Consider the following 9,543-nt stretch of genomic DNA (forward strand, 5'->3'; position numbering starts at 1 on the left):
ATTATAATGATATTCTCACATAATTTGTATTCCAAACTGATGAACTTCTCTTTGAATCTTAGGAATTTAAATTTGAATATAGTTATTTTGCCAAGGTAATAGCAAATTTCTTAAAGCAATACCTAGACTGTTAAAAAATATATTTTTTTGTATATTATGTTCAGATATAATAATGGGGTTACATCTGATAAATTATCAGAAAATAGTTCAACATATTTTAGCATCATATAAATGTGTTTAACAACATATTTAACATTGTATAAATTAGCATTATTTATAATCACAATGCCCTACTCTCTTTTAGCAACATGTAGATCTACATAGGGTTTCTACTTTCAAATATTTTAATGCTAAAATGTTTATAAAAACACCAACTTTAAAAAAAAGTACTATGTTTTTCAATTTGCTCATCTCTCTGTTTAATGAAAGCTATATGTTAGTCTATAATCACTAGAAAACAGAGTTTGTATTAAGTAGTTCACTGTATTCGTATGTGAATCTTTTTCTTCAGGGAAACGTTTTTATTTCTGTGTTGTGTTTTATTGGTTTGCCACCTTTTTGCAAGTGTCACATGCCATTTCTTTTAGTAGAAAAAATTATAAATATTTTAACCGTTTAAAAAATAAAATACTTTAAAATTTGTTTAGTTCTTTAAGGTTTTTTTTAACCATCATTAATTGCAGACAAAAACTTTCATCAAGTAGCTGTAGATGTACTCCAATTCAAAATTAATTTCTATGTTGCTAGGCTACACTTCATTCTTTACTGGAGGATATTTGGTTGTTTCCCTTAACTCTTCTGGTATATTATATCTCGGTTGAATTAGATCTGATTGCTTTAACAGCACGTTATATTCCCACTATGTGTTTGAGAGAGGTTGCTGGGTCAAATATTTATTATGTTTTTCATTTAATATGATATATTGGACAGACTGAGAAAATGTCATATATAATATCTAATTGTTCCAAAGAATGTCATCAGTCTTGGTGTGCTTGAGACCCCTTCTCCCAGTAATGTATACCAACACTGGCAAAAAATTCTTACGGATTTATCAGCCAAAATTCTGGCTCATCCACTTTTTTCTTCACCGTCTGTATCAGCAATATCATCAAAGACTTACTGTCACTATTTTATTTTATTTAAAACATTTTTATTGAAGTATAGTTCATTTGAGTTATACAACATAGTGATTCAGTATTTTTATAGATTACATTCAATTTAAAGTTATTACAAAATAATGGCTATATTTCCCTATGCTGTACAATACATCCTTGTTGCTTGTTTATTTTATATATTGCTGTTGGTATCTCTTAATTCCCTACTCCTATCTTACCCCTCCCCCTTTCCTTCTGCATACTGGTAACCACTAGTTTGTTCTCTGTATCTGTAAGTCTGTTTCTGTTTTATTATATACATTTGTTTCTTTTGTTTTTTAAATTCCACATGTAAGTGATAAAATAGAGTATTCGTCTCTCTCTGGTTGACTTATTTCACTAAGCATAATACCCTCGAGGTCCATCCACATTGTTGTAAATGGCACAGTTTCATTCTTTCTTATGACTTAGTAATATTCCAATGTCTGTATATGTACCATGACTTCTTTATCCAGTCATCTGTTGATGGACAGTTAGTTGCTTCCATATCTGGGCTATTGTAAATAATGCTGCTATGAACATTGGGGTGCATATATCTTTTCAAATTAGTGTTTTCATTTTCTTTGGATATATACACAGATGTGGAATTGCTGGATCATATAGTATTTCTATTTGTAGTTTTATGAGGATACTTCATGCTGTTTTCCATAGTGGCTGCACCAACTTATATTCTCACCAATAGTAGATAAGGGTTCTCTTATCTCCACATCTTAGCAACATTTCTTATTTGTAGACTTTTTGATGATAACACCTCATCTGTCAGAATGTTTATCTAATTGTTGTTTTGATTTGCATTTTCCTGATAATTAGCAATGTTAAGCTTTTTTTCATGTGCCTTTTGGCCATCTGTATGTTTTCTTTGGACAAATGTCTATTCAGGTCTTCTCATTTTTTAATTGAGTTGTTGGTTTTTTTGATACTGAGTTGTATAGGCTGTTTTATATATTTTGAGCCAATTTAATGTAATAAGCATGCATGATAATATGTATTTTATTGTACTTCTTACTCCTCTACCCATTATATTTTTACTTTTTACCAATTTGATAGAAGAAGTATTTTAAATTGTAGTTTTAGTTGCATCCATTTGACATAAAGTTGAACATTTTCTACATGGCTATGCTACATATTTTACTTACATTTTTACATTCTCTATATTCTCTCTCTACTTCTGTTGTGCTGCTTTTCTTAGACATAATACATAAATAGCTTATGAGCATTCTTTATGTGCTACAGATAATAAGTAATGATTTCCTGTCAGAGACTGAAAATATTTTTCCTATCTTGCTTTTTCAAAATTTGCTTTTCAAATTTTGCTTTTGAGCTTTTGATGACAAGAAATTTTAAAATATGAAAGAAAATACTACAGTATTTTCCTTCATGGTTTTAAATAGAGTGTTACATATAGATTTATGCAACTGAGTAATAGAAAAATAATCTATATTTTTTCCAGTATTTTGGGGGTATTTTTTGCTATGTTTAACTTTTAATTCCATATTGAATTTATTTTCTAGTACCCTGTGAGAAAATGGTCTAGTGTTTTCTGTTTTTCTTCAAAGAGTCATACAATTTCTCAGCACTGATTATGGACTAATTCTTCCTTTTAACCCTATATTTACCTACGAATGTGGCTTATAGGAAAGTTAGACTCAAACTCAGTGTTTTAAATTATGTATTTTCTAGGATTATTGTAACCTTTTAATAAATAATTTATTTTAATCTCATCCTGGAACATTTTTAAATGAAAGCATACACACATGGAGACAATTGAATTATACAGTGAATGTTTAGGAATGCACATGAGAGTAACCCAACACTCAAGTCAATGTAGACTATTCCTAGTGCTCTAGAAGAACTCCTTGCCTCCTCTAGTCAATACTTCCTTCTCACAGGAAATAATTCTTCTTACCACAATCACCAGAGTTCAGCTTTCCATGTTTTAGAACTTTTTGGAACTACGCAGCGTACTATGTTGTGTCAGGGTTCTGCAGCCCAGTTTTACATCTATGAGATCCAAGGTTGTCTTTTTTCCATTGTTATTCCACTGTATGAATGTACCACAGTCTACGTAATTCATTTTATTCTTTATAGACTTTTAGGTTGCTTTGGGTTTTAAGGTCTTATAAATAACTCTGATACAAACTTACACATGCATGGCTTTTAGTCAATATGTGCCCTTAATTCCTTTGAGTGCATACCTATACCTAGCAGTAGCATTGCCAGTAACAGGGTACATATATGTTTAACTTCAGTAGAAGCTGCCGGATAGTTTCCCATAGCATTTGAACCAGTTTACACCCATACCAGCAGTATATGAGAATAACTGCTTTCTCTTCCCTTTGTGTGTATTTCTTTTAAGGTAAAAAGACAGTTTCTTTATAGCTTTCAGTTGGAGTCACCTATTCACTTTTTCTTTTTAATAGAATTTCAGGGAAGTTAAGGTTGGGCTTCTTAGGAGAAACTAAGGAAAATGGCTAAAACTCTTAACTTTGAAGTTACACGACACTCAGTTTCTAATTTGAGCTCTTTCACCTGCTTTGCATGTGACGTCGTATGAAATACTTAAATTACCGGTGTTAGTTTCCTCCACAGTTAGTGAGTATGCTAGAAAATATTCATTGAATAATATTTTTAAGTTCTAATGAAAAGTCAGATACCATAGTAGATTCATAGTACATCTTACTATTAGTGTTGTCCTTCCTTTTTAACCCTACAATTGAAATATTTAAGTATAATGTGGTCTCTAAAACCAATGGAATTTAAAATGAGTTTTCCTTGGTTCTAAGTTATTCAAACTGTTTACATAAGCATTTAAGTGCTATTTAGTTTGAGGAGACTCATGAAGAATTTATTACATTTAAAATAGTAGCCCAAGAGATCTTGAAAACACTGTTTGTAAACATTATCAATTTTGAGTATTTTATCTAAAAAGAAATGTGACTAAATGTTTAAATTTTGTCTAATTATTATGTTAAATCGAATAGAAAGTGTCAATAGAACTTCAGCACACAAAGGGGCTGTGAGTGGAGATGGATCTCAAGGGCAGAAGCAGAATACAAAACCAAGGCAGATGAAGCCAACCACAATATTGGATCAGAATTAGGTAAGGATGTTGTGCAAATCAAGGAAGGACATAGATTTCAGAGATCCCTCCAAAGCAAATTGCAGTAGTCAAGAACCAAAAAGCGTATTGAAGTCAGTTACCATGCCGTGAATTCAAAATCCAAGCAAGAAGTTAAGAGTCAAGGAGGATACTAAAGCTACTCGCAGGTGACAGAAAGGATAAGACAGAAGTTTCTTGATTCCTGCAGGAACAAGATCCAAAAACTCTTGCCCAGGATCAGAGATTAAAAGAAAATAATAATAACAAGAGAGAGAGTTTATGGTGGGATATGTGCCTGACAATCAATGTAGACACACTTCACAAGAAAAATCGTACATGAGTCTTTCTTTCCTCTTCCCCTGCTCATTTTTGATGTACAGCTAAATCAAACCAAACTTTTCCTTGAAAATGTCCTCTTATGTAATACTGGTGAGTTTGATAGATATCATCAATGCATTTTATCCAACTAGTCAAAGTCCCCTTTATTTTGGCAAACATTTCTGGTTGGAGTAAGAGGAGTCGTATTTGACTCAGTTTCCTTAGGTACTAGGCACAAAATGAGAAGACAGTTTTTTAAATCAGTGATTCTGGAGTATGTCTCCCTTACTTTCATCAGTGTCTGATCTACCTCTGCATGGGTCTCTTTGAATTAGGGGGGAAAAAATGAATCCTTCCCCACAAATTACTAGAAGTTAATTTTAGAACTTTTAGAACTCACTTCTCCAGTTACACCTCCACTCCTACACCCTCCAATTCTTGTATTGTTTTCCTTCTTGTTAAGAGACAGACTTAATAAGTGAATAATGAAAGTAGTTCCCTCTAAAGAATAGTTAGTTTATATCAATATGCTTATTCACTTTGTTGCTAGACAACCAGCCAAGCTCTATGCTTCTGGTAAGCACGTCACAAATTTACTGTCACCGTTGGGTCTGAAATGTAACAAAATTGATTCCTTTATTTTTAACACCAAGGTTATCCATGTGAAGGCATACATAAAGATTAAATGACAGCAGGGGTAAGGCCGTTGTCTTTTGTATCTTGGTCTATTGCTCTGCTGGCTTTTTTTTTTTTTTTTTTTTTTGAGAAAATCTTATTACTTTGCAACATTAATTGATTCTTTTGAAGTTGATGCCTTATAAATAAGGGTCCTGGATGAATTTTATTTCTAATGTTACTGCAGTTTGAGCAGCAATATGCAGCCACTTTGTTCTTTGGAAAAAGAATAACATGGCAAAGTGAAATTATGGGCAGGGTGTATTGGGAAGAGCTGGAAACCAGGAAACCAGAAATCAATCCTACTGGTTAGAGAACCTTGGGTAAATCATTTAACCTCCCTGGGTTTCAGATTTGTTACTTATCAGAGAAGAAATTTGTGTTAGATGACCTCTGGACTCTTCAAAGTGGAAATTAAGTTCTTTTATTATTACTCGTTTACAAGTCTCTTCAATCAATACTTTCCTTAAGAATGGAAACAAAAAAATAATGGCATTTAGTTTTAAGTGATTGTTTTGTTTTCCCTACTTACTCCTTTATTGTGGCATAAATAAGCACTTTAATTCTCAACAGGTGAATAGCAGGGGAAACAGAGAAGTATGAAATTGAATAATTCTTAAATCGGAAAATATGAACTTATTATAAGAAAATTGTTCTGTTTCTGGCCTCAGCTGATTTCATTCTAAAATAAACAGTGCAAAATTCATGTATAATACCTCTCTGTGTTTATAGCTGGAAGAGCATCTCTAAGATTTTGAAAAAATATTCGCACAGAGAAATACATTTATTTTGTCTTCCTGCATTGTCTCCCTCTTCCAAATGGATCACATGCGTGACATCTGAAGGGTATTCATTCAAGCTACATTTTGGTGGTGTATGCTGGTTTTTGTTTATACCTTTTGACATTGTTTCGGGAGAAGAATAGATTATTTTTGTACTTATTTGCAAATCACTTACTGTAGTGGAAAAGGATAAAAATATAGCAGAAAGATGTATTTACATTTATTTACTGTATTGAGATTTATTGTATCCTACTTTCAAAGTAATTAAAACTTCCTATGTATGACTTAAAAAGACCCACCACCAGTAAAGTAGATAAATAATAAATGTGACAGAAATAAAAGAGGAATAAAGAAATCACAAATACATGCATTTTATCCCAGTGTAACATAGCAGTAATTTTGGAAGAGTAACTGTACCAGATGAACTTTGGGTGAGAGGAGTTGTCCACACAGGTCTGGGTGTTCTGGTCTCTGTCCCTTCCCAGGGCCATCTCACTGGCCTCTCCACCTGCCCCTTCCATTTGTGCAGCCCAGAGACATTCTAAGTCTCTTGAATATACATGATCCTTCCTACTTCAAACTTTCTCCCCACGCTTTATACTCTTCTTGTAATCATCTTCTGTTCACTGTTGGCACTAACAATTCCTTCTATGCTGTTAAAAGTTTTACAAGGAAATGTTTGTGCCCTCTTCTCTCCTATCCTCTCCTAAGTCTAAAGAAATTTCCCTCTACACAATCTCATATTCTCCTGGATCCATTTCTTTCAATTATGAAATGTGAGTAGTTAAGTAATCAATCATTTAGTATCTACTTTATCTGCTTGGCTGTAAGCTCTGAAAGGGCAGAGGCTTCCTCTTAGTTCTCTCTCAATTTCCAGTACCTAATACAGCAGCAGCATCTTATATCTAATAGATATTCAATAAATATTTACTGAATGAATGAAATCTTAACTCCCTACCATATTGAAAAAGTAATCATGAGCCCATGTATTTGAATTTATGAGGTGATTCTCATTTCAAGGGAAAAACAAAGCAGAACTGTATCTTAAAGTTCCAATATATAAGATCAATTTAAATTCAAGTCCCATACTTACCTGGCAGGGGAGATACCATGATCACAAAGGTGGTTTTCCCAGGGCAAGGCTTATCCATTGCACTCCGCATGTGCTGACTCCTGCAGTTTTCCCAAATGTGGGAAATTCGGCTGCACAATTCGTGGTAGTGGGGGACTGCGTCCATGCTTTCCCCTTAAAAAAAAAAAAAAAAGAGTAAGTAAATAAATAAATTCATGTCCCTTACAGGGCCTTAACAATTCATTTCTAATTTAAAGGTGTATTTAAGTATTCTCTTTAAAAAATATTAAATTAGAAATTGTACAGTTCTTTGAATTCAACTTTTCACTTTCTGAATATTAGGCTAATATTTGTCATACAAAATTTATTCAAATTATCTACTTAAAATTTTCCTTGAGTTAAAGTATTTGTATTTAATTTTAATTATTAAAATTGGTGACACTTTTAGCTGAGTAAAGATGATCATGTCTCCAATTTTACATATTCTAATTTTATCATACCTTTATTTGTTATAATTTATCAACTCTGACATATGCCTTGAGCTCTAAATTAAAATATCACTAGGAAAGATTTTTCTAAAAGGCTTTTTAACCTCAAACAAGATGACTTAACACTTACTCTGAGCCCTATCTTATTTTCTAACTATTTATAAAGGACTTTTCAAATTCATTAGTTACAATGCTATAGACAGAAGAGTTAAAATGAAAAGTACAAAAGAGAACATAATTGGCACTAGAATTAAACGTAGTTCTATAATATCCACACCCATGAGACTGGATACAGAAGGAGTGTAGAGTATCTCAGATAAAGATAAGTATTTCATGGCAGGGAAAATACAGCTCAGTGGTAGAGTGTGTGCCTAGCATGCATGTCTGGATTCACTCCCCCGTACTTCCATTAGATAAACAAACAAACAAGCAAACAAACCTAATTACCTCCCGCAATTAAAAACATTTTTTAAAAAAGATAAGTATTTCACTACCTGCTCAGGTATCTCCTTAGATTTGGGGGCATTCAATATTAGAGAGTTTACCTTGATAGAAAATACTTCATGTTATAACTTCCACACATAACTGTCTTTCATTTTGAATACACACAAAACATAACATGTTTAGTCTTTATTGAAAAGTTGGAAAACATATCTTCACTGTTTGACCAGGATCACCATTGGTAGCTCAGGAATCTCCTCTGAAGTTGATCTCCTCAGTGCTCTAAAGGGAGTTAATTTAGACAAAGAAGCTTGATCTCATGGGTAAAGCTTAGATTTTCTCTTCCTGTTCTCTTCACTGTCTTTGTCTTCAGTTTGCTCTTGTCTTGGTTTGCCATGTAGGCTGCCATGTATAAAGATTATTCTCTTTGATAGAGAAAATTGAAGCAAAATGGAAAGACAAGTGATACCTCAGTGTTGTTTATTACTGTGGTGGTAGTGACGTAGTGGCTGTGCTCTGGGAGGAAGGAATATGTGAAAAAGTCCAGGCTGGCAGGCAGCATCCTTCTCAGGAAATAGTGGGTCTGTGTTACCCTCTCTCTCCTGTGTTAAATGTCCCTTTCTGTTGCCCTTATTATTAACCACCAGTCTAAGTTTACTAAAAATCATCCTTGATACTAGTGATGTACTTAAAAAAATCAGGCCACCTTTAAAATTTCTTCTCGATTATGCATCTTATTGAAAACTGACAGGAACAATTTGAACAAGCACAGTTATCAGATTCTCTTTGTGGGAAAAATAACTGAATTCCAATAATTGGAGGTAGAAGAGGCTATTGTTGTCATGCTTACAACCCAGATGAAACTGACACACATTCTGCTGTTCACTAGCACGTAGACACAGTGATGTGACCTTTGTGAGCTGGGTGACTTCTGATGCTCTTTGCTTTCAGTGCTCATATAACATCTGGCTTGTAGACTCCAGATTAATGGAACATCGTTTTAGCAGCAAGATTTGACTGTACAAACTCAGATAACAAATAATCTTCTGGATCAGCATAAAGACACAGGTACAGTTAAAAATCAAGGATAAAGTAAATGAATGGTGGGAACTATGTTTCTTACCATTGGAGTGGGAGGTTCTGGTTAATGAGGCAAAAGGATAGAATGACCCGTGTGGTACTGGATTAGCCTTGAAGACATCAACATGAACTAGTGTTTAACTTCATACCGATACTGACACATAAATAACTCTAGACATGTCTGTTTACACAGGTTAGGATGTACATAGGTTATTATTAGCCTTATGTGCTAAGGGGGACCTGGAACCAATGATATTCCTGGAGCAGGGAGCACTCAGTGATCACGTCTTAGTTTCTGGTGACATTCTCTAATAAAAGAACCAATGCTTCTCAGAGAAATGACTGGTTTTAGGACTGAGGAAGAAAATATATAAATCAGCCTGGAGCAGCTTTTAGAGCTAGAAAGTATCCCAAAACCAAACAGTGGGGTATG

The 9,543-nt window shown here is 33.6% G+C and overlaps 1 non-coding gene across 1 annotated transcript; it reads left to right on the top strand.

The window, feature by feature from the left end:
• Positions 1–7,114: 7,114 nt before the first annotated feature.
• LOC116152389 (U1 spliceosomal RNA) lies at positions 7,115–7,278 on the top strand. Its single transcript, XR_004136028.1, has one exon. It is a non-coding gene; the product is annotated as a U1 spliceosomal RNA (small nuclear RNA).
• Positions 7,279–9,543: the final 2,265 nt, after the last annotated feature.

This window comes from Camelus dromedarius, chromosome 3, assembly GCF_036321535.1.
Source record: "Camelus dromedarius isolate mCamDro1 chromosome 3, mCamDro1.pat, whole genome shotgun sequence".
In the NCBI taxonomy this organism is placed as follows: Eukaryota; Metazoa; Chordata; class Mammalia; order Artiodactyla; family Camelidae; genus Camelus; species Camelus dromedarius.